At 49.0% G+C, this 23,947-nt stretch overlaps 1 long non-coding RNA gene across 1 annotated transcript in view; it reads right to left on the minus strand.

The window, feature by feature from the left end:
* Positions 1-23,947, minus strand: part of LOC144767029 (uncharacterized) — a 132,342-nt gene that overhangs the window by 22,224 nt on the left and 86,171 nt on the right. Inside the window, exon 2 of the long non-coding RNA XR_013598031.1 lies at positions 15,185-15,321. This is a non-coding gene — a long non-coding RNA (uncharacterized LOC144767029). The remainder of the gene's footprint in view (positions 1-15,184; positions 15,322-23,947) is intronic.

Raw genomic sequence — 23,947 nt, forward strand, 5'->3', positions numbered from 1 at the left:
CGGCGCCGCTGTGTAGTCAAGAGGGCCCTGTCACGCCCACGCTGGAGCCCCCACCATCAGGGACTCAAGAAAAAGAAGTAGACTTTGCCAATAGCGTTGCAGCAGCCCGCAACTGTGGCGCTGCTAAATAGTCCACCAGGTCAGAACACTCTCTGGGCTCTAAGGGCAGCCCCCACTCCGGGCTACTCCTTCCAAGTACTGCCCCACGTTGGAGCGGCCCACTGTCCTGCGGGCTGCTCAGGAACCACAGGGACGACTAGGCTGGTGTCTTACGAGTACCATCACTGCGCCCCCTCCAATCCCCTCTCACCAGGACACTCCACACGCTGCTCCTGGGCTCCCTTGGTCACCGGTGATCCCAGTAGGCCTGGTTCGGGCCCCGCCCCCAAGCAGGCAGTCTCTGCCTGCCTTCCTGGTAAGGGCTTCTTCTGCCGGGCCGCAGCTGTGATTTTGCTGCTGAGTCGCAGGGTGGGCTTCCGCTCTCTTGTTCAAAAATGCAGACAACGCGGGGCGGGATCCAGCTGAATAATAAAATATAAACGCAGGTTGGCACCCGATCCTTTGGCACCACAATGCAGTGTAGGCTCCAGCTAAAGACAAGAGGCAGCGGGGTGGGCTCCCACTGTCAGAGCAAGCAGAAAGGCATCGCAAATGCGGGGTGGGCACCCGCTCTTCCTTGAAATGCGGGGCTCTCTTTGGCACATGGGAGCCCCGTTGGAAATGTGGATTTTTCTCCTAGGGGCACAGAAACAGAGGGTAGGCTCCCGCAAAATAAAGTACAGCGTGGGGGAATCCCACACGTTGCAGCTTTGCGCTGCAGGCCACCAGCGCTCTTTTAAATAAAAGTAAAGAGCACTCAGGCATAAAAAGATATAGCACTATCCAGGCGTTTAGTCCAAAGTCCAGGGGGCGAAGGCTGGGCCCAGGCAGGTCAGCACACAGGGCCCTCCAGTAGGGATGCAGTGCCTCGTGGCGGTTCCTCCTTGAGCCCAGCAGCAGGCCCCTCAAGCCAGGAAAAGCACCAGCACAACACTCTCATGGGGTCACAGCCCCTTCATTTATCGGACATTTTCCATTATCTGTAGAGTACAGGGCTTGGTGGAACCAGTTCCAACTGGTTCTGGATCACTCTGATTACCAGGCTCCACTTCCTTATTGTTAGGTCTCGCCTGACCCAGTGCATGCGCTGTCTGGCGAGACATTTAGTGAGTGGGCATTAAAAAGCCAACCACAGCTTTTTGTGTGGCCTAGAGATTGCGGTTATGCGCATAGTTACAAGCAGAGGCGCAATCCTCTCTCGTCATTGCTCATTCACTTTTACTTTCGTCGCTGCGCGGCCGCATCACTTTCACGGCCCCGCGGCCCGCCCCTTCACTTCTTAGTCATCCTACCTGTCACCTTCTGTTCCCTGTGTGCTCCCGCTGGATGCACACCTCCATGTTCTGTGTACTTCTCACCCTCCTCCCTTCACGCTGTGTTGTACTTGCCCATGTGCAATTTTCCCCAGCTTCCTGTTTTGCTGTCACTTTTATGTGCTGCTTGCTGTCATGCGTGCTTTTCCCCTGCGCTGCGTGCTTTTCTCTCTCCCGCTCCCTGCCCCGTTCTGTATTCTTCTTTCACTGTCATGCCTGCTTTTTCCCTGCACTTGGTGCTTTTCTTTCTCCCGCTACCTGCCCCCCTTCTGTGTTCTTCTGTCAATGTCCGCTTCTCCAATGCTGCTCGCTGTCATGCGTGCTTTTCCCCTGCGCTGCATGCTTTTCTCTCTTCCGCTCCCTGCCCCGTTCTGTGTTCTTCTTTCAATGTCCACTTCTCCCTGACTGAAAGAAGCACCAGCCACCTTCCAAATGCTGAAGAAGATAGCCTTAGAAGACTTAAGTTAATAAAGGGGATATCTTCTGTCACTGAATGCTCTTTACAGTTGTAGCTGCTTCCCTTTCTCGCTCTGCATCAGCATGCCTGACTTTACGATCAGCCCCTTCGTCTGTCTACATAAAAAAATGCACGGCAAGACCCTATCACGATCTGGGCCCTGGAAAGCAAAAGCCTATTCAAAATTCACGCATAAATATAAGGACACATTGTTTCACGAATGAAATTAATCCGCTCTGAGTTACGCTGCACAAGCTGAAGGGGGCTATCCAATCAAAAGTAAAAAAGTTGCCGTCTTAAATCATCAACAATTTCCAGTAGTATAGGTTTGGATTGTGTATTAAATTACATATTGCTGTGCTGTAAAATACATTGTGACGACATTCACTAGATACTCCCTATTAAACAAGAGTCACCGCTCACTTCTGTCTCTACCTCTCTGTGCCCCACTCTCTGTTTTTTCCCACGGTGTCTGTCTCTGCCTTTTTCAAATGTCGGTCTGTCTCTCCTCCAAACTCAGTCTCTGTATTCCAGGGCTTCTTTCTTTGCTTGTTTGTGTCTTCTGTTTCTGTTTCTATCTTTTCCACAACTTGCCTCTGCCTCTCTCTGTGCCCCAGTTTCTCTGACTTTTATGCTGCACCTACCTGTCTGCCTCTTGTCTACTTATCCACTCTCTCTCTTCCAGTGACAATATTTGCCTCTCCCTCATGCCCTAGTCTCTGCCTCCCCCTTTATCTCTCATTTATGGCTGTGGCACAGCCCACCAGAGACATTTTTCCAAGCAGATGACCTGCACTCTCACGCAACTACTTCACGTCGCACAAACGACAGAAACCTGTGCTGGGGTTAGCAACATCAAAGAGGCAGAATACTCTCGTCTCAAAATAAGGGGCAATTTATGTTTCTTGATTTGAAGATTTGGCACTTTAGTTTGGAAATAATTGGGAAAGCAGCGATTCAATACAAATGCAATAAATCATGAGGTGCAAGGTCAGATTTGCTTGTTATAAGGGTTGACACTGGAAGAACACGTTGGCATTTGAACACAGTTGCCTAGTGCATAATTTGCCTGCTCAGGGTGATTAAGTTACATCCTTTCCCCCAAACAATAGACAATTTTGGCATTTAGCATAGAGCTATACCTCATGAATATTGATGAGGCAGGTCCATTTGCGACCCACTGCGAATTGTTAACAGTGTCAAATACACTGTTGTAAATCACAGTTTGCGGTTTCCTGATAGCGAATCACTAAAATACTCTATGGGGAAATCGTAAACATGCAGCTTCATAATTCCACCCATTGGTTGAAGACCAAAGGATTGGTGTCTGGTCCCGGAGTGGCTAATTCAGAGGAAAAGCAATCTGTACCAATCAAACCTCCTCACCTTCACTGAGTCAACAGCAGCAGCACTCCACGCAATGCTAGAACAGAAGAGAAGCACCACCTGTCTCACAGTGGAACAAACTGAGGGACAGATTTATTAATACTTAGTGCTGGAGACAACTCACCAACATTGATTGGTGTTCCGTGAGTGGTGTATGGATGTTTCCATGCTACCACCGTGGTTTTTGATACAAAGTCCCGTCTAATAACATTTGTAGACAGAGCTTTGTATCAATAACTATGCCTCCTTGAGATAGGCACAAAGTAAGATAAAAGTTTCTTTTCTCCAAACATTTCCCAGTTTGCATGTGTGCTGCACTGTACAGCACACATACAAAGTGGGAACCGTTTTAGTCTAAGCATATTCAAAACCTAAGCTAGACATAGCAACAGCTTTGTGCTAGGGTGCAAAGGTGTGTGCATGGCACAACTCAACCAAATTGTGTGCCAGAGCTTGGATAAAGAGCAGCAGCACCAAATCTTAGTATATATAACACTGTCCTGTTTGCTGTGTTGCATGAAATTGTTGTACATTGGGCACAGAATCACATGCCAACTTGATGAGCCTCATCCAAATTAGTTAATATAATTTACAGTCCCTGCAAATGCCTTAGTCCATGTTACCATAGCACAGAGTGGCTCACCACTCTCTAATTCAATTACAGGTTTTAGTCCACATGCAGTGGCAGCTAGGGACACTTGAAAGTGGTGAGGCATAAAACAATTATCGTACTGCACTGAGACGAGTGAGCGTAGCGAGCATGCCCAAACCACCTACAAGGGGTTCAGGGGGGTTAGCCCCAGTAGAACAATTTGAAAAAAGAGTGGGCAAATGGTGCATTTTCAAGTGAAATTTGCAAAAGCCATGGCACACGCCTAATTTTGGTTTCACAATCACTCCCGAAGATACTTGATAATTAGTGTTAACATATCTTCTACCCCACCGTCACTTCTCCGTCTCTATTTATTATGTCTCTACGTCGTGCTCTAATTGTATATCTACACCCAAACCTCAACAATGCCTAGAAAACCTGCAATCGTATCAGTTATGTAATGCTCCAGTAAGCAAAGTAGCTTAAAAGGGTCTAATCATTAATCACTTTACCACATGAATAAACAGAAGAAACCAGAAATAATCATGCACACGTTTATACTAAGATCAAATTAATAACAGTGCTGAAGGAGTAAAGTTTGCTGAAAAACTGCACACTGAAGAGAGAAAAGTTCATGTTAATGTTATGGGGTATTTATAAGAGCGCACAGCTACTCCATAGAGTGTCTCAGCGCTAAAGGAAAGGAGAGAAGAAGACCCTGAAAAAGAGGGACCCAGTTTACTCTTAGTCATACACAGTTCTCACTATTGATGGAACAGCCAGGTCTTAAGTTGGTGTCTAAAGCTCAGGAGCTCAGATATCTCAAGGATAGAGGCAGCGAGTTCCATAGACTACTCACTACCACCTGAAAGGAGCGACCACCCTTCCTAGCCAGACAAAATTTTGGTACCAACAGCAAACACCTGAAACAAAGATAATTACTATTTTATTTGTTAAATCAAGGAGGATTATCTGCTCACCGGAAGTTCATTAAAAATATTGCTTTTCCCTGTGGTCACCCTCGTGACAATGACAAGGTCATCAACAGACACCTCTAATGAATCGTGCACCGACCTCGCAGCCAGTTTCTGCCACAACTAGGCATGCCAATGGTCATGTCCTCTCAGCCCTTTATAACGAGGGAGCCCCTGAGCACCACCTGTCCCCCTTTCTCTGAGCCACGGTCCCCGCAGAGCTGTCCAGGGTCGCCGGCGAAGCGATCACCGTAAGCAGTGGCAATTAGTGCATTTCAAAGCAACACCTGCTTGGGGACCTGTTTGAGCCACACACAAGCCAGGCAAAGGAGCACGCATGTTTTTCACAGCAGGTCACTAAGTGAAGGCCCAAGGACATTACCAGCTCAGGATAGGTGTAGAGCGAGTGAAAAGCAAAAAAAAAAGAAAGCAAGCACAGCGCTGAGTCCCAGAAGGCGCTTCGGGAAGTGATCACAGGTGATTGTATTTCGATTTATATAGCTCACGAATCACCCAGGGGTCTCAAGGCGCTTGCTTAGGGAACCCGTCCTGGTATTCCCCTGTGAGATACCCCGGCAGGGTATCCACAAGGTGAAAGCCAGGCATCCCGCCGCGAGGGGCCGTAGTGGAGATTAAGCAAGCTATTGCCCAGAGTCGCAGAGTGTGACCCCGTGAGTCGAGTAGGCACCGGAGCGAGAATTGTCGAGTCCGTGGAATTTTTAGAGCCCGAGACCCGCCGAGGCGGGGAATCGAACCCTGGTCCACGGCCGATCTCAGCTTCCGGGTCTGCCGCCTCTAACCACTGAGCCACGCTTCTCCACTGGAGATGTGTCATGTGAGGTTATATCAATCAATCAATCAATCAATACATTTATAGAGCGCACTACTCACCCGTAGGGTCTCAAGGCGCTAGGAGGGGGGGGGGTGCCGTTACTGCTCGAACAGCCAGGTCTTGAGCTTCTTCCTGAAGGAGAGGTGGTCTTGGGTCAGGCGCAGGTCGGTCGGCAGGGAGTTCCAGGTCTTGGCGGCCAGGTAGGAGAAGGACCTTCCTCCTGTTGTCGCTCTTCGGATGCGTGGGACGGCGGCGAGGGCGTGGCTGGATGATCTGAGGTGGCGCTTGGGAGCGTAGAAGTTGATTCGGTTGTTGAGGTAGCTCGGGCCTTGGTCGTGCAGGGCTTTGTGTGCGTGGGTGAGGAGACGGAAGGTGATTCTTTTGTTGACGGGGAGCCAGTGCAGGTCTCTCAGATGTCCGGAGATGTGGCTGTTTCGTGGGATGTCGAGGATGAGTCTGGCTGAGGCGTTCTGGATCCGCTGGAGTCTCTTCTGGAGCTTGGCGGTGGTTCCGGCGTAGAGGGCGTTGCCGTAGTCCAGTCGGCTGGTGACGAGGGCCTGGGTGACAGTCTTCCTGGTCTCGGTGGGGATCCACCAGAAGATCTTCCGTAGCATGCGTAGGATGTTGAAGCATGACGAGGAGACGGCGTTGACTTGTCTGGTTATGGAGAGGGAGGAGTCCAGGATGAAGCCCAGGTTGCGTGCGTGGTCCGTCGGTTTGGGTGCGGTGCCCAGGGCGGGGGGCCACCAGGAGTCGTCCCAGGCGGAGGGCGAGGAGCCCAGGATGAGGACCTCCGTCTTGTCTGAGTTCAGTTTCAGGCGGCTGGTCGTCATCCACTCGGCTACATCTTTCATCCCTTCGTGCAGGTTGGCTCTGGCGGCGGCGGGGTCGTTGGTCAGGGAGAGGATCAGCTGGGTGTCATCGGCGTAGGAGATTATGTTGAGGTTGTGTTGGCGTGCGATGGCCGCGAGGGGGCTCATGTAGACGTTGAAGAGGGTGGGACTCAACGAGGATCCTTGAGGGACGCCGCAGATGACTTCGGTGGCCTCTGATTTGTACGGTGGTAGGCGGACTCTCTGTGTTCTTCCGTCGAGGAAGGAGGTGATCCATTTCAGTGCCTTCTCCTGGATTCCGATGTTGCTGAGGCGCTGCACTAGGGTGCGGTGGCAGACAGTGTCGAATGCCGCGGAGAGGTCCAGGAGGATGAGGGCCGCTGTTTCTCCGTTGTCCATCAGGGTTCGGATGTCATCGGTGGCGGCGATGAGGGCGGTCTCGGTGCTGTGGTTGGCTCGGAAGCCGGACTGTGAAGGGTCGAGGGATCCTTTCGTCTCGAGGAAGGCGGCCAGCTGCTTGTTGACGGTCTTTCCGATGACTTTGGCCGGGAACGGGAGGAGCGAGATGGGACGGTAATTCTTGAGTTCGGTTGGGTCCGCTGTGGGTTTCTTGAGTAGAGCGCTGAGTTCTGCGTGCTTCCAGCTCTCCGGGAAGGTGGCGGTGTCGAAGGAGGTGTTGATGATGTCCCGCAGGTGGGGTGCGATGACAACGTCGGCCTTGTTGAAGACGTGGTGAGGGCAGGGGTCGGTCGGAGATCCGGAGTGGACGGAGTTCATTGTGCGGATGGTGTCTTCGGTGCTGATCGGAGTCCAGGCGCGAAGGGTGGTGGTGGGTGGCGTTGCTGCGGTTGTGGCGTGCGTCGGTTGGATGCTGAAGCTGTTGTGTATGTCTGCGATCTTGTTGTGGAAGTAGGAGGCGAGGGAGTTGCAGAGGTCTTGCGACGGGGTGATGTCGTTGTTTCCGGCGTTGGGGTTGGAGAGCTCTTTCACGATGTTGAAGAGTTCCTTGCAGTTGTGTGCGTTGTTGTCCAGCCGGTCCTTGTATGCATTTTTCTTGGTGGCGCGGATCAGTTGGTGGTGTTTCCGGGTGGCGAGCTTGAGGGTGGTCATGTTGTCTATTGTTGGTTCCCTTCTCCATACTTTCTCGAGGGCTCGGCAGTTCTTCTTGGAGCTCTTGAGTTCGTCGGTGAACCAAGGGGTTTTTCTGCTGCCGGGTCTGCTGGGCGGGGCCCTCAGAGGGGCGAGTTCATCCGCGCAGTTGTTGATCCACGTCGTGAGGCTGTCGGCGGCCTGGCTAGGGTTCGCTGAGCTGGCAGGAGGGTGCTGGTTCAGGGAGGCGGTGAGCTGGTCGGCTGTGATCTTGTTCCAGCTTCTTCGGGCAACCTGTTGCTGGTGGTGGTGGATCGTCGTTCTTTTGAAGGTGAAGTGGACGCAGCTGTGGTCCGTCCAGTGGAGTCCGGTGGCGTGGCTGAAGGCGATGTCTTTGCTGGATGAGAAGATGGCGTCGAGTGTGTGTCCGGCGAGATGGGTGGGGGTGGACACCAGCTGCTTGAGTCCGAGGTTGGCGAGGTTGTCGAGCAGGGTGGTGGTGTTGCGGTCGTTGTTGTTCTCCAGGTGGAAGTTGAGGTCCCCCAGGAGGATGTAGTCGGCGGAGGGGAGGGCGTGCGGGCTGATGAAGTCGGCGATGTCCTCGCTGAATTGTGTGCGTGGTCCCGGGGGTCGGTAGATCAGGGTGCCTCTGAGGGTGGTCCTCGGGTCGGTGTGGATCTGGAAGTGCAGGTGTTCGGCGGTGGTTAGGGTGTCGTCGGTGTTGGTCGTGATGCGGATGGTGTCTCTGTGGATGATGGCGATGCCTCCTCCCATCTGGTTGGCGGTGCGGTCCCTCCGGGTGATCTTGTAGCCCTCTGGGATGGCGATGGCGATGTCGGGTGCTGAGGAGGCGTTCATCCAGGTCTCCGTGAGGAAGGCGACGTCTGGGGCTGTGGTGTCGAGGAGGTTCCAGAGTTCGACGGCGTGTCTGTGGACGGAGCGAGTGTTGAGCAGGATGCACTTGAGGTGGTTGCTGCTGGTGTTCGGCTTGGCGGGTGCTGGTGCAGGGTAGGTCCGGATGCAGGTGAACTTGCAGGCGTGGCAGCTGAAGGGTCCGTGGGTGTGCTTCGGGGTGGCTCGGTGACATCCCGGGGTGCCGCCGGCGTTGAGTGCGAGGAGTTCCGCGGCGTTGTAGGTTCGTCGGGTCGGCTTCCGTCGGTGGGGGCCAGGGGTCCTGGCCCTGGGCGCGGTCCAGGCGCGGACGGGCGCAGACGGGCTTACCTTTGGCGCACCATCGGCGCGCCCGCTGCGCGTCAACGCTGCGCGTCAACGCTGCGCGTTCGCACGGTCGCCATATATGGCGAAGTGCGCGGGGGCGGAGCAGCTGGGAGGCGGGGAGGGTACAGAAGAAAAAAAGGGGCGGGGTTAGCGGCGGTGGCGGGAAGCGGGGAGGGAGGACGAAGGGCAGCAGTACAACAGGAAAAGCGGGAAGGAAATTACAAGAACGTTAAGAAAACAGGCAACACAGTTAGACAAAACAATTGTAAAAACAGCGAAAAACCACAGGGTCAGGTCAGGCTATCACGGACCACGCCGCTCGGAGGCAGGGGGCGTGGTTACGCGGTGGCAGCGAGGTAGACCGGCAGGGGGGGCACTCGCAGCAGCTGGTGGCCGTGCGGCGCGGGGGTGTCCTAGAACTAGGTCACTATATGAGAGCATATGTTCCTTCCTTTTAGATAACTAATTATTCAGCACGGATAAATCCTTATTGTCTTAGTGTTTAGCTGACAGAATCTGTTACTGCATATTTTATCCATTCACCACTTAATTAGTCCATTTCACTCTTGTTGTTGATTGTAAGTTTTTATTGAACAGAACAAGGACAGCCTACACGTGTTTCACCCTGTGTGGTGAATAGTGCCAGGGCTTTCTCAAGGCTAAATGAATTTTTTTGCTTGGGTTGCTACGATAAACATTACAGTACAAAGGATGAACATCCAATTTTTTTAAAAGGAAAGTGATAGTCCGACGAAGCCCTCCAGTTAATCCGATGTTGGCAAAAGTCCTGGCGAGTGCGGATATACCCTGCTTAGTCGGGGTCGATCAAGCCCGCCATCAATGAGTTCAGATGGGCCACAAATATTCCAGCGAAGAATTTTGCGTTCAAGTTAAGTAGTGATAATGGGTGGCAGGAACCGCACCAACTTAGATCCTTGTGAGGTTTGAGGATCACCGTGATTGCTGCTTCTGCCATGGAGTCAGAGACCGCGCCGCTCTCAAAAAAGGAGTTGAATAGTTGCGTCAGCAAAGGCGCCAAATCCATGCAGAAGTATTTTACAACAGAGCGGGGTACCCATCAGGTCAGGGGCTTTTTTCAATTTCAGCCTAGCAATGGCCAAAATAACTTCCTCCGGATGTATGGGCTCGTCAAGTTGGCTCGCCTGCTCTTTGGGGACACGTGAGTTTACTTGCCTCCAGGTACGCACAGGCGTCTCACTGTACTGTATCCTCCTTGGTGTATAATGACTGGTAGGACTTCCTGAATGTCTCGAATGTCTGAATGTCTCGAATAGCTGAGAGTCCGAGTGCTTCTTAATCAATGGTATAGCCTCCACCAGAGTCTTAACTCTAAGCCTCTGAGCAACCAACCTCCTGCTTTTGTGCTGCTCAGGTAAAACTTGTGACATAGGTGAAGTAGAGCAAATTCCGACCTATCCAGGTCTAGATGCTTCAAGAGGAGCCTTTTCTTCTCAAGTTCCCTCCAGACTCTCAGTGCACCTGTGCTCTTATGTATTGCCTCAAGCTCTCTCACCTTCTGTTCTATATTCTGTCGGGTTAACTGCTGCTTCCTATTGTCAGCGGATGATACAGCCAGAAATTCTCCCCTCACTACTAACTTCGGGCCCTCCCAAATCACCACCAGCGAGTTGTCCTCCCTATCATTGTGTTGTATGTATTCTACAATCTTTGCGAGTATCTCCTTCACCGTGCTTGGTGATTGCAGCAGGCCCTCCCAAAGGCATCACCTCGCATATTTGTGACTTGGCCTCATCTGATTGGATGGCAACTGAGGTCCGACAGTGATCATGGCACTATAGATGCCTCTCACGCCCTAGACAAAAGCACTGTGGGAGCTAGGAAGTGGTCTAGGGGCGCAGAAGATTTGTGCGCAGCTGAGTAGTGTGTGTAATCTCGTGTCTCTGGATGGCGAGGCGCCAGACATCATGCAGCCCATTTTCTACAAACCATTGTTTACCCTCTGGGGAGAGGGCCCCTGTCTGTGCGAGTCTCTGGCAAGAGCAATCCTTGACATTGTCCATCACTAAATTGAAGTAGCCTCCCACTAGAATCGCTGCGTCGGGCGATGCTAGCCCCTTCAAGAGGGTTCTAGCACTGAAGGGCTCCTGATGGTTGTTAGGCATGTAGATATTGATTAGGGTGAAAAGAGTGGGACCCCATTAAATTCTAACTGAAGAACCCTCCCCCTCACCTAATAGAGAGTTGAAAGGACTTTCACCTCGAATTTTGCACCAAACAGGATAGCTACTCCATTTTCATTAGCAGTGCTCAAGGACTAATATTGGTGTGGGAATCGGCGTGTACACATGCGGACAGAGCATTTTACTGGGTGATTAAGGACCCATACGTTGAGGCATATAACCTTGAGATCCTTACCCATGGTGCTTAACTGATGATGTGCGAGGTAGGGGGGTGTGTTCAGAATCAGATGGGCAAAGGGGAGTGCCCAACACCTGGCGAAAGAGGGCCGAAACAAACTACCCAACGCCCTCTCCCTCTGCCCCTGACTTCACACATCTGATGTGCACATTGTTACGGCGGGAGCGGTTTTCAAAGTCTTCTGTGTGGCCCTGTAACTCAATATGCTTCTCCTTGAGCCGAAGGATTTACTGCGGCATCATATCCAGCTCTTCATCCCATCCGGTTTCGTGTACTTCGAGAGTCGCCACACGGTCGCTTATTTCCTCAACATTGCGCTTTACCTCCCTGAGTTTAGCTGAAGGTTGCCCCTTGAGTTCTTGAAGATCTTCCCATAAGGATGTGAATAATGCAGACATGAAGGCTTTTGTAGCTGGGGCATCCGCTCCTTCCTGCCCTCCCTGCAGTCCCTCTGCATCTTGGCCCATATTTTTGGCGGCTCCCAGCGTGGACTGTTTCAGGAGCATCTCCTTTGCATAACGTTCTTTCTTCAGCCAGGCGCTTGTCATTATTCCCGTTACAGCGTAGCTAGTGTGTAGCTGGCCTTAGGCCTCCGTGCCTCTGGTGCCGTTGAGACCCTGGCTCTCAGCTAGGATGTTTTGGCTTAATGTGGGGGTCAACTGCTTATGCCTGGCCGGGTCTGCGCCCTCCTGGAGCCCGCACTTCGGGAGGCATTGGCACTATTCAAATGTGTCCCACAGGTCTGCCTCCCCTGCCCATCAGTGTATGAATCTCGTGTCAACTGAAGAAGGGCCCACTACCGGCAAGAGGCTCTGTTCACTGCCAGGAGAGGGGTCAGGGTTATGTCGTCAGGTGTGCTGCGCAGTCAGTATGCACCCCCTAGTTCCATGTACTAGTCACGACTATGGGGGCTACTCGACAGACCCAGCTTAGCAGCAGCGAGGGCTTCCCTCCCCAAGATCAGTATGCTCAGGCCTGAGCCGCATCGGCATGCCGCGGACCTCAGCCACATCTACGCACTGCTGTTCTCCCCTGGGGGTCTGGAGTCCTCCCCTGCCTGTGTGTGTGTGCTGTCAACCAACAGCCCATTCTCCATGCAGAGAGAGACCCAGGAGTTTTCCTTGGATTCTACCACAGCACCCTGCACTCACCGTCTGGTCACTGCTCAGTATGCACCAAGGGGGACCTGTCTTGCACTTTTTGGGCTGCGCTGTTCACAGTGAGAGCTTTGTTTCCTGTAGGAGCTCAGGCTCCTCCACCCAGCAGGGACGGCATCAGCGACCAGTCAACGGTGCCTCCCCGCGGGCCCAGTGGCCTACTCAGGCACTGTAAGGAAGTTCCTGCGCTCGCTCACTGGGCTCCCGTTCTGCAGGTGCCGAGGGCCTCCTCCGCAGTTCTGGGCCGTTCAGGGCACGGGCGCTTGTAGTCTCTAGGGCTATGGCCCCTCCTTCTCTGCTGCGATGTCGGCTTTGGTCAACAGGCGCTCAGGCCTCTCCTCACCAGCGCCCAGACTGGGTTCAGCTCCTGTCATATTCAATATGTGCTACCTCTCATTCTCGGCTGTCTCCCACCCCGCGGGAGCGGCCCTGCAAAGGGGGGTCTGGGGATCTTCTCAACGCCGCCGCTGCAGCCCAGGCAGCCACCCACATTTCACCCCAGGTAGGCCTGAACTCTCTCTCCTTTTCGTGGGTATCCTGCTCTGGTTTTTGGGGCTCACTGCTCCTCTAGGGGATGTGATGGTCTTCTGGAGCCCAGCCCTCGCCCCCCAGACCGAGGGCTAAGCCATAGAGCAGGCAATTGCAATGCGATTTCTTGGCGGGTCACAGAGACCATAAAATACTTATTCGGCCGTCATCTTGGCCAAGCCGCCTCAAGTCACAGAGTTTAATGTAGGTACAGCACTTGTCTCAGTCTCTTAGCTCTCAATCAGTCAATCAATCAATCTGGGATTTATAGAGCGCACTACTGACCCATGAGGGTCTCAAGAGGGCGGTCTTGGTGCTGTGGTAGCTGCGGAAGCCGGATTTAGATTTGTTGAGGATGTCGTTGGATTCTATGAAGCTCGTCAGCTGGATGTTGACGATCTTCTCTCTGACTTTGGCGGTGAAGGAGAGGAGTGAGATGGGCCTGTAGTTCTTGAGATCCATCGGGTCCACGGAGAGCTTCTTGAGGAGCAGTTTGACTTCTGTGCATTTCCAGTCATGGGGGAACATGCCTGTTTCAAGGGTGCAGTTTATTGTCCGTCATAGTTCTGGTGCGATGAAGGAGGTGGCCCTGTGGAAGACGTGTGGTGGGCAGGCAGGGGTCAGTGGGTGCTTTGAAGTGTATGCTCCTCGTACTCTTTGCTGTGTCTTCTGTGGTGACAGGGGTCTAGGCGAGGATGGTCGGCTGAAATGGAGTTGCTGATGGATGGCATTGGGTCGGTGCCTTGGTTCTCTTCATTGAAGTTGTCATAGAGTCCTGATCTTGTGGTGGAAGTAGGAGCCAAGTTTATAGTCGAGGTCCTGGGAGGGAGGGACGTCAGATGTTTCGCTGGGGGGGGGGGTCTGGTAAATTCTCGTATGATGTTGAAGAGTTCCTTGGAGTTGAAGGAGTTGTAGAGACTTCTGTCCTGGATGACGTTCCTCTTCATGGAGCAGATGAGTTGGTGGTGTGCTGTAGTGGCGGTCCTGTAGGCGATGCATGCTTCTGGGGTCTTGCATTTCCGCCACGCTTCCTCAGGTTTTCAGCACATGCGCTTGGATTCTCTGTACATGCCACCACTCCTACAGATTTGACACACTCCTCAGTGATACTGCCACAAGGACACAGGTCTGCCTGGCAGTCAGGTGGTACCAGTCATCATGAGATCTCAACAGTAATTCAGCGGGTCATTTAAAGACATCACTATGCAAGCCTCTAGGTCAAGTCTTTATGGGGGTTATTGTGAAGGGGTGCTTAGGCACACAGAAGATGATGGCTCCACTTTGACATTTGCCTCACTGGTGCTCCCAATTTGATGATTACACATAGATTGCTCTGACCATGGTATTCCAGGCCAGCTCATTGGAATTGTATCAGAAGATATTTTGACAAGCCTGTGTAGGAGGTATCAGAGTTAACTAGGCATAGGCCAGGCTATGTTCTCCGTGAACTATAACACAAGCAACCCAAGAACGATTTCACCCTGATTGGGACTTTTCAGTTGGGTGTAGCTTGTGCCCCAGTCATACAGTGAGCAAGAGACTCGCGTCTCGGCATACCCATGGCTACTTAGGGAGGTACATCAAACACACAAAAGGTGATGGGAGGGATGCTTGCAATAAGTTCAACCACTGGCAATCACTCAAAGTAGCATTCCAACCAATTGTTCTTTTGACCACCATGACAACCTAGTCTGGACCCATCCATATGCAATTCAGTCTTGACCCTGCTGGAGTCGAAACAGCCAGGCCAGGTCCAACCTGAACCGGGACATAAGCAACCCAAAACAGGTTGTGCCCAGACTGGCCTTGCATTGCTTGTTTTCCTGTTCAGAGAGGGCCTGGCTTGGCAGCTGGGAAGAAAAAAAAGTTAATAAATCTTGAGCTCAAAGAGACACAATGTTAAAAAGAAAAAAAAGCTCATCAGGGGTTGATGGGTTGCGGGGTTCCACATCTCACCAACTGACAAACATGTGTATTCCACCCCAACAGCACCAGTTGTGGTGCCCAGCTAAAGAATGAGACTTCCCCTCTCAAGCACTGGTTTCCCAGCTCTACAGTACCGTCATTTTGTCAGGTTGTCCCTTCACTGGGTGCACTTTGTTTTCCTTCCTGTACTAGACCCGACAGAGCTCAGAAGTCCAACAAGTTAATGGATCATTTTCAGATCTTACCGAATGCTCCTAAGTAAATAAAGGCTTTCAGAAAGTGTCTGAGTTTGGATATCCTAGAAGGATTTAATACATGAGCTGCATCGAATCTGTAGCCAGTGATGATGAGAATAAATTAAATAGTATGAAAAGTCATACCTCCAGTGGTGGGCATTCAGTTTTTAACATTTTCAGGTTTATTTCGATGGAAGTGGCCTGAAGGCATTGGAGTGGTTTCCCGTGATATAATTCCTTTAATTTATGTGCAGTCATCACAAATATAGCAAGGTAGAATCCTGTGGCAAAAAAAAATGTTTGTTTACTTCACTAAATAAAAAAACTGTAGTGTTTTATTTCATTGCTTTTTCTTTCCAATAATAGATGTTTTACATTTATATTAATACAACTAGCTGTACCCGGCCACGCGTTGCTGCGGCTCAGTCTGGTTAAATGGAAGAGAAAGAAAAGAGTAAGTGCACGTTTCTAAGATGTTTAATTTCACAAGGCTTGTGGGTATACCATATGTTTTTGTGGCTATTGTCTGAATGCGTCCCTTGTATTTGTTGCGCAGCAAGCAAATTGATAGGGTCTGTTTGGCCTTTCGATTAAAAACATGCGCGTATTGTACACGCCCGTATTCTAATCCTACATTGTGTATATATAACCATACGCTAATGTTGCAAAGTGAACAAACTCTCCCCACCTCCCTCCACCCACTTACCGGTATGCCATCCTGACACCAACTGTCCATCCTTATCTATTTAGACTATTGTCTCTATGCGTCCTTTCTTAATGTTGCAAAGTGAACCAACTCCTCCCCCCTCCTTCCACCCACTTCCTGGTCTGCCATCCTGACACCAACTGTCCATCTTAATATATGTAGACTATTGTCTATTTGCGTCCCTTGTATTTGTTGCGCAGCAACCAAACCGATAGGGTCTGTTTGGGTTGCAAAGTGAACCAACTCCTCCCCCTCCCTCCATCCGCTTCCCGGTCTGCCATTCTGACACCAACTGTCCATCCTAATATATGTAGACTATTGTCTATATACGTCCCTTGTATTTGATGCGCAGCAACCAAATCGATAGGGTCTGTTCGGCCTTTCGATTAAAAACACAGGCATATTGGACAAACGTGTATTCAAATCCAACGTTATGTATATATCAACACGCGCTAATGTTGCAAAGTGAACCAACTCCTCCCCCCTCCCTCCACCCTTCCCGGTCTACCATCCTGACACCAACTGTCCATCTTAATATTTGTAGACTCTTGCCTCTATGCGTCCATTTTAGTTGTTCCGCAGCAACCCAATTGATAGGGTCTGTTTGTCCTTTAAATTAAAAACATGCGCGTATTTGTCACACACGTATTCGAATCCAACGTTGTGTATATATAAACATGCGCTTATTCGAATTCAACATTGTGTCGAAATTTCAAATCAATCTGTGAAGAACTTTCATAGATTTAAGATTTTTATTAAACGCACATTGACATTTTTAAGTGTCTATTTGGGCTTTCGATTAAAAACACGTTACACGCGCGTATTCGAATCCGACGTTCTGTATATAAAACACGCACGTATTCGAATGCAACGTTGTGTCAAAATTTCAAAGCAATCGGTGAAGAACTTTCGGAGATTTGAGATTTTGAACAAACAAACAGTTACATTTTTATTTATATAGATAATATATATGTGGGGCGATGGCCCAAGGCTTGTCCTCAAATTTCGTTTATTGGTCCCGAACTCCCTCAGCATTGACAATAAATGCCTCACTATGCTCGATGGGTTTGTATATAGAAATTCTGTCATGCTGTAAAGAACAGTGAATTTTCTGACATTTTATTCTACTAATATGTCTCAATTCCCCCCATCTCACTTCTTAAAAAGCATTTTGTAAGAAATGATTACTAAACGGAAGTGATAACGCCTCCTTTCGATCAGAGAAAGGAAAAGAGCTAAAAATAGAAGGCATGGATAAATCGACGTGTAAGTGGCTTTCCACAAATACGTCATTTTGTGTTTTTATTTTGTACGCTTTCTTTGGACATGAGGGGGCATGTACCAATCGGGCATGTAGCTTTGTGCTTGAGTGGCTACTGATAATATGATTTCAGCCCAGGCTTGCTGCAGCGACTGATCATAGATAACTAATTGACAGAATGTAAAATAAATATGCTGACAGCTAGGCACGGAATAGTTGAAAAGATCTTGGGAAGTAGCAAAAGGCAAAAAGATTTCAAACGTATACGTTGAAATACTAAAATGAGATATGATGAATATATATTCCTGGTATTTGCGTTCGGACCAAAACTATGCAAATAAGTCCATTACTAGGTAGCTTGTTTAATAAATCAGTACATTCTGGGAATTATAGCCTGCATCGGCTTCAGTCGCTAATACATTTAATAACAATGATTAGAAAAGGGAATTTCGGTAAGTGGATACGTGGGGCTTAATTTACAAAGGTCTTTGCATGTACAATTTTGGCATACCCTAGCAGATACGTTTTTATGAGTCAAATTTAACTTTTCGAATTGCAGAAAGTAGATGTTGCAGTTGGTTCTTGGAGCTGTAGCACTGATCCTTGAACATGGCAAAATGCTATATATAACCTGCAATTTAGGGAGTAGAAGAACTGTATGCAGAATATAGATGAATGCCACACCTGGTACCCAAGACTCTGATTATGCACAAAGGCTCTTGTGGATAGTTTTCCCGGCATGTTCCACTGAGGCTCCGGAGCTCTGAAGGAAAAGTTTGAAAAACATTTCTAAACTTTCTTGTGTGCTCAAACAACCACAGTAGTACACTGCTAAGTCCACAAGGAACTTGAGGGCTTGCATTAGAAGCTCTCAGTGTGTCAGGCACAGGCCAACAGGAAGGTCTAGTCCAGAACTAGTTGCCAATGGTCAGCTGAGTATTTCATTGAAAAGACCTTTTGCAGCTTGTTGTGTGGTGTGTCACTGCAGCCACACAGGAGGTCATCCAGCTGACGCTTGGAGTCCATTTCTTTGCACTGAGAACGCGGAGGAGAGGGTTCAGCCCTTCAGGGCTCTGTTCATGTCACAGGCAGCAAGGCCTGTCCTCTTCTGATCTTCTGAAGGTCCAGAAATTGTTCTCAGGAAGGTGCCTTTTAGTGCTTGGCACCAGCTATTGGGTGGAAGTGAATCCTAGGCACTCCTAAACCAATGGGGCAACATTTCCCTCTAGGCAAACCACCACCATTTTTCTGCAGTTTCTGTTTGGCCTTCTGCATACAATCCCCACAGTGCCCCTCACTTTCAAAGCTCCAGATGGAAAAAACATTTCTCTCATGTGCTGGTGTAGTCAGGGTAATAATCAATCACCTTCTTTGTGGTCACTCAAAATCCATCATGGAGGGAGCTTTCCTTCCACTGGGTTCAGTGTCAACCTCACTAGTGGGACCAAGGCTGGGGATTTTCCTAGTGTCATCTGACATTAGCGAATGGCATGGCAGATGCTTTTGAAGTTATGTTATTGGGTCCAACCCAGTTGTTCTTTCTGACAAGTGACAAAAACACAACCCCACTACTAAGCCTTTGTCCCTTCTCTGGCAGAAGTTTTCACACCGTTTTTACTCCTCCTTCTGTTCAAATTCAGACTGGGCAGTGGCCGGAGAGGTAATGCAAAATAGCCTTCAGCAGGTTCCTGGATCAGGATAGTCTGTGGCAGGGCATTCTGTTCCTGGATTTCCAGAGGCCTTTGACTACAGCACGGCGCTGCTCAGGCACGAAGTGCTGGAAGTGAGAAGAGAACAGATGCCACTCCTATTGACCAATTTAAAGATCAAGATGCAAACATAGGCAGGTCAATATCTCCTCAAAAACACAATGTCCAAATTCTGTTCGGATGACTTCAGGATAAGCCATCAAGCTGTTACAAACTAACGAAAGAGGTAGTGTGTTACCAAAGTACATTGACACTGGCGACTAGCCTCCAAAAAAGTAGGTACGTTCAGATCACCCCAAAGCTCTTTTGTAGTGCAACATGAACACTATGCACCTGAAAGAACAGTGGTCTCACCTGCACCTCAATTTGGGTGTGTAGAAGATGCCATTGAGGGCATGATGTTTGCCAAACATCTGGGTAGTCTTTGATTACCACAGCCTTGTTGGGTCCTTCTTCCTCAGGGGGCTGGTGCAGGAGTTTATTGGGGCAGAGTTTGAATGCACAACCCTAACCACACAATAGAGTGCCTATCAGAAGAAGGGAGAAATAGGCAGAATATGGGGAAAGTGACAGAAATAGGAGCTGGGAAATTGACTACTGGATGCACTGGGACATAGGAAGGGTGCGTTAGGGGTCATGTTATGTTAAGTTATGTTATAAAGATGTATAAAGCACATGGCTGCCTCAGTGGCCTCCAAGCACTAGTAAAACAGGTCAAGACAAATCCAACAGCATTAGAATAACCAGGTCTTCAACTGCTATCGAAAACTCTCGGTAGAGGTAAAAAGCCTTAAAAAAAGGGTTGAGAGTTCCAACATTTAGGATCAAGAAATTTAAAAGAGCGACCATCTTGTTTTACCAAATATACTCCTGGGATTGTCGCTGTGTTCTGGTTCTACGATTGTAGGGGACAATTAGTGCGGTACAGGTGCACTAAATACCTTAGATCCTGGGGTCCTGGTACATAAACTGCAGGGCATGTGATTTTTGGTCCACCTCAGGCAACATTCATCTTTACCCCTCTCTAGCTGCCTTTCTTTGAACTAAAACCTTTAAATCAATCTCTCTCATTCATGTGCCTCTCCGAGCCAGCCAGGGGAACCATCACCACAGAATTATTGAAGAGAACGCCTGCCAGATTATCTCCTATGTAAAAGTAGGGGGGGGCAAAGGTGCCTGCGTTGGCGCTAGGCAGCAGATTGTGAGCCAGTGCGGGCAGAAAGCAGGAATACACCATTTATTCCTGACTTCTCCGCAGCGCAGCAGACCTTGTTATATTGCTGCGTTATTTTGCGTGAAATAATGATCAACCTGGCTGTCATTGTGTATGAATTCGTTTTTTTAAATATTATCTTCCTTACATACATACATAAGGTTGGTAGGCAGCTAAAGCTGACTACAGAGGAGACATAAAAAGACGATCTGGTTATTGAGGTTTTGTGTAGGAGCAATAAAATTCAAAGGGAAAATCCAAGATGACTAGATTTGCAAACAAACATGCGGTTGTTTTAGAAGTGAATGCAAGAATCTCCGAGAAGAAAATAGGAAATTAGTATTCATATTAAGAAAGATTGCAATCAAGTAGGAACGAAGTTGTGACATCCTTTAGGTACCAAAGGTAAGAGTTTGAGAATTACACTTAGCATTCACTCAGCAAGCATCCCACAGTCCTTAGCGCTGTAAATTCCGTAATCGCTCAAACTCAATGGCTGCCACGTCCTGTGAGGCGTTGTTCACACTGAATGGCCTCCTTACCCTCAAGGCAAAGGGTAGTTTTTTTCTTAACCCCAACCGCAAACGGTATCTCTGTACTTCAAATGAGTTGTCTGCTTGTTACAAAATACTCTTGCTGCAGGGGCATTCATTCAATACACTTTGTTAACAGTATTTTACAAATGTTTAGTAGTTTTCTGCTCTGTTTATCAAGCAGCTAATGGGTGGTGTTTAAATGGGTTACAAGATACAAATGAGGCAACACTATTTGAGCCTTATTTTTGTAATTAAGGCCCAGCTCAAAACAAAGAGCCTAGTATTACATACATTGATTAAAACAATGTCACTCCAAGAAAACATTACAAGCAAAAGTCTCACCATACCATGATGGTGGTTAAGGTCTACCTGCCCGTGGTTCCATGGCGCAGCACCCTAGTTGATATGTCAGTGATAAGTGGATTTGAGTTACTGTCCTCCTATTTAATGAATGTATCACCGAATGTAGAACCTTCTAAAAACCCTTACTGGTATCCCTTTCTGTGATATAATCAGGGCCAAAGGCCATGCAGCATCATTTCCTGTGATGTGACTATGAGGTCAAAGTGCAAGTGGTGTCACCTCAGCTACCACTTGAAATGTGGTAAATTGCCAGGCCTGCTCTGTGTGAACCTATTCACTCTGCGCTGATCAGCTAAATGTAAAGAACATCTACATTGAGCCGTATCACGTCGGCTCAGGCTCCATTCATTTTTTATTCTAGAAGAAGGCTGAAAGTATCTTGCGCCAAAAGTAGCGATTAAGCGAAAACATTTTGACAAAATAAAAAATACACTTATTTAGCCCTGAAGAGATCTCACAGACGTTTCCTTCCTTTGAATGGACCGTGGGAGAGAGTTCAATAAGGACTTCATCAACTCACTACTAACTGTCCTTCCACCTATGTGCCTGAACTCTCCCCCATTCTACAAGCCGCCAACATCTCACGTGGACGCTGTGATAATGTTGCTCTGAAATGAACAACATTTTTACTTCTCAGATCCAGCTTTCCTGTTCATCTGGTGCCTATTATCCAACCACCTTCAATTTCTTGTTTATCCAGTACTTGAAATGCATCTGCTGAGCTTTACGAACACCTTCCAGCTATGGTTAACTATCTCCACTACCTTTTTTTCTCTAAAGAACAAGAAATGACCCCGCACCAAAGTACATCAAATCACACTGAACAGTAAAATACAGCAATGAATTGCTTCCCAAAGATAAACAATCTCAGAAACTTGATTGAAGGTTATTTCATTCTTTATTATTCGGATTTCTTTAAAACATTACAGAATTGCTTGCCGCCAAAGCTTTTCATCCCTCTTGGGACTTCTTCAGGGCTTGATTGTAATATTTTGACAAATGTTCACGTCAACCTTCATATGGTAACTGCACTGATGGAACCGTGTATCATTATTAACCCCTTCCACGCTCATGACGAGCTGGGCTCGTCATGCAGTAGCCTCCTCGCACGCTCATGACGAGCCCAGCTCGTCATAAACCAATGAGGATCACGAAATCCCAGCACAGCAGGGGAATTCCCATAGCATCCAAGAGGTTAAGAGGTATACACCTGTTACAACGCATTTTTTACTCCGCACTACCATTACAACGTGACTTTTACTCCGCATACCATTACAACGCATTGCGCTGGGGGGCGCTGTAGGATAGGGAATAAGTTTAATTTTCTATCCAACACCTTCCCTAGTGTCCACGGGGACTGGTGTTGGAATAGAAAATTAAACTTACCACTATCCAGTGCCCCAAGGCGCTATGCGTTGTAACAGTATGCGGAGTAAAAGTCGCGTTGTAATGGTATGCGGAGTAATAGTATGCGTTATAACGTCATACATCCTTATTAAGACGGTCGTCATTTTCACAATAAGGTACTGAATGTAATCCCGGATATTTTCACAGCGTCCACAATTGCTGACGTATATCAGAAATAAAGTCTATTCAATAAAGTGTCGCGACCGTCGAATAGATGCTCCAATATATCAGACACAGGGAATGTCCCTCCTGATCACTTTGCATTACGGTAAACCTGAGACCACGATAAGATCCATTCGTTATATTCTTGGTGTATGTAGCCCTCCGAAATCACACCAATCTTCCGGTCGCACGAGCAATTCAAGTTTCTGAGATTGCTTATCTTAGGGAAGCCATTCATTGCAGTATTGTACTGTTCAGTGTGATTTGATGTACTTGAACATTTATATATATCATACACTCATGAACTTTGGTGCGGGTCCTTTCTTGTTCTTTGGTTATTAGTGATTTTCAATCACTATTTTGGGATGTATATGGGTCACATCCCAGACTCTACGCACAGGGATTAGAAGAGAATAGGCTGACATCAGTAGTGATATTTAGTGCTGATCTTGCATAGCTCTGACCCTTTGCAGTATATTTTTTTCTTTTTTCTCTAAGACCACTTAAAGCTTTTCTCAACAGACCCACAGATTGACATGCATAATATTTCACTAATTATCCCTGTCATTCAATGACACATTGTACCAGATAAAACTTCTCAATCAATATCATAAAATGTATTTGTGAAACCTTTCATTAGATCCTTCAACGCCAGTCGCTATTGTTCATAATACATGCTGGATCCTACAGTTTTCCACCTGAACTGTGAATCTACACGCAATTTTCCCTCGTCATCCTCAAATCTCCCCCCGCCCACCCGGCCCCACCTGGCCACGCCTCGCCACCACTCTTACCTACCACTCTTACCTGCGTGGCCCACGGCGTTCTTGAGGGCTCTGTGGTTCTACGGTGTCTGTTTGCGGTGCCATTTCTTCTCCGGTCTCCGGCGGGTTTGTTTGGATGTCTGGAGGTCCACAGAGAACCAGCTGGCATTCTTGTCGGTGTGTCTGTTGGTGGGTTTCTTGATCGGGGTGAGGGTGTTGGTGCAGTCGTTGATCGAGCGCTTGAGGTTGCTGGCGGCGGCGGCTGGGTCGGTGGGGTCGGAGGGTGGGCTTCGGGCGAAGGCGGTGTTTAGCTGGTCTTCTGTGACTTTGCTCCAGCAGCGGTGGAGGATCTGTTGGGTGCAGTGGTGCGTGGTGGGTTTCTGGAAGGTGACGTGGATTCAGTGATGGTAGGTCCAGTGGAGTTCGGTGGTGTAGCTGAAGGAGAAGTGGGAGCTTGCAGAGAAGATGGGGTCAAGCGTGTGGCTGGCGGAGTGAGTGGGCGTTGAGATGAGCTGTGGTAGTCCAAGGTTTCCGAGGTTGTCGATCAGGGTGGTGGAGTTGGTGTCGTTGTTGATCTCGCGGTGGAAGTTCAGGTCTCTGAGGAGAATGTAGTCCCAGGAGGCGAGGGAGTGCGTGCTGACGAAGTCGGCAATTGAGTCGCTGAACAGAGGTCGGTGTCCGGGGGGTCTGTAGATCAGAGTTCCTCTGAGGGTGGTGTTTTGATTGGTGTGGATCTGGAAGTGCAGGTGTTCGGCGGTGCTGAGGGTATCTTTGGTGGTGGTCGAG

The sequence above is a fragment of the Lissotriton helveticus genome, chromosome 7, assembly GCF_964261635.1.
Source record: "Lissotriton helveticus chromosome 7, aLisHel1.1, whole genome shotgun sequence".
Lineage (NCBI taxonomy): Eukaryota > Metazoa > Chordata > Amphibia > Caudata > Salamandridae > Lissotriton > Lissotriton helveticus.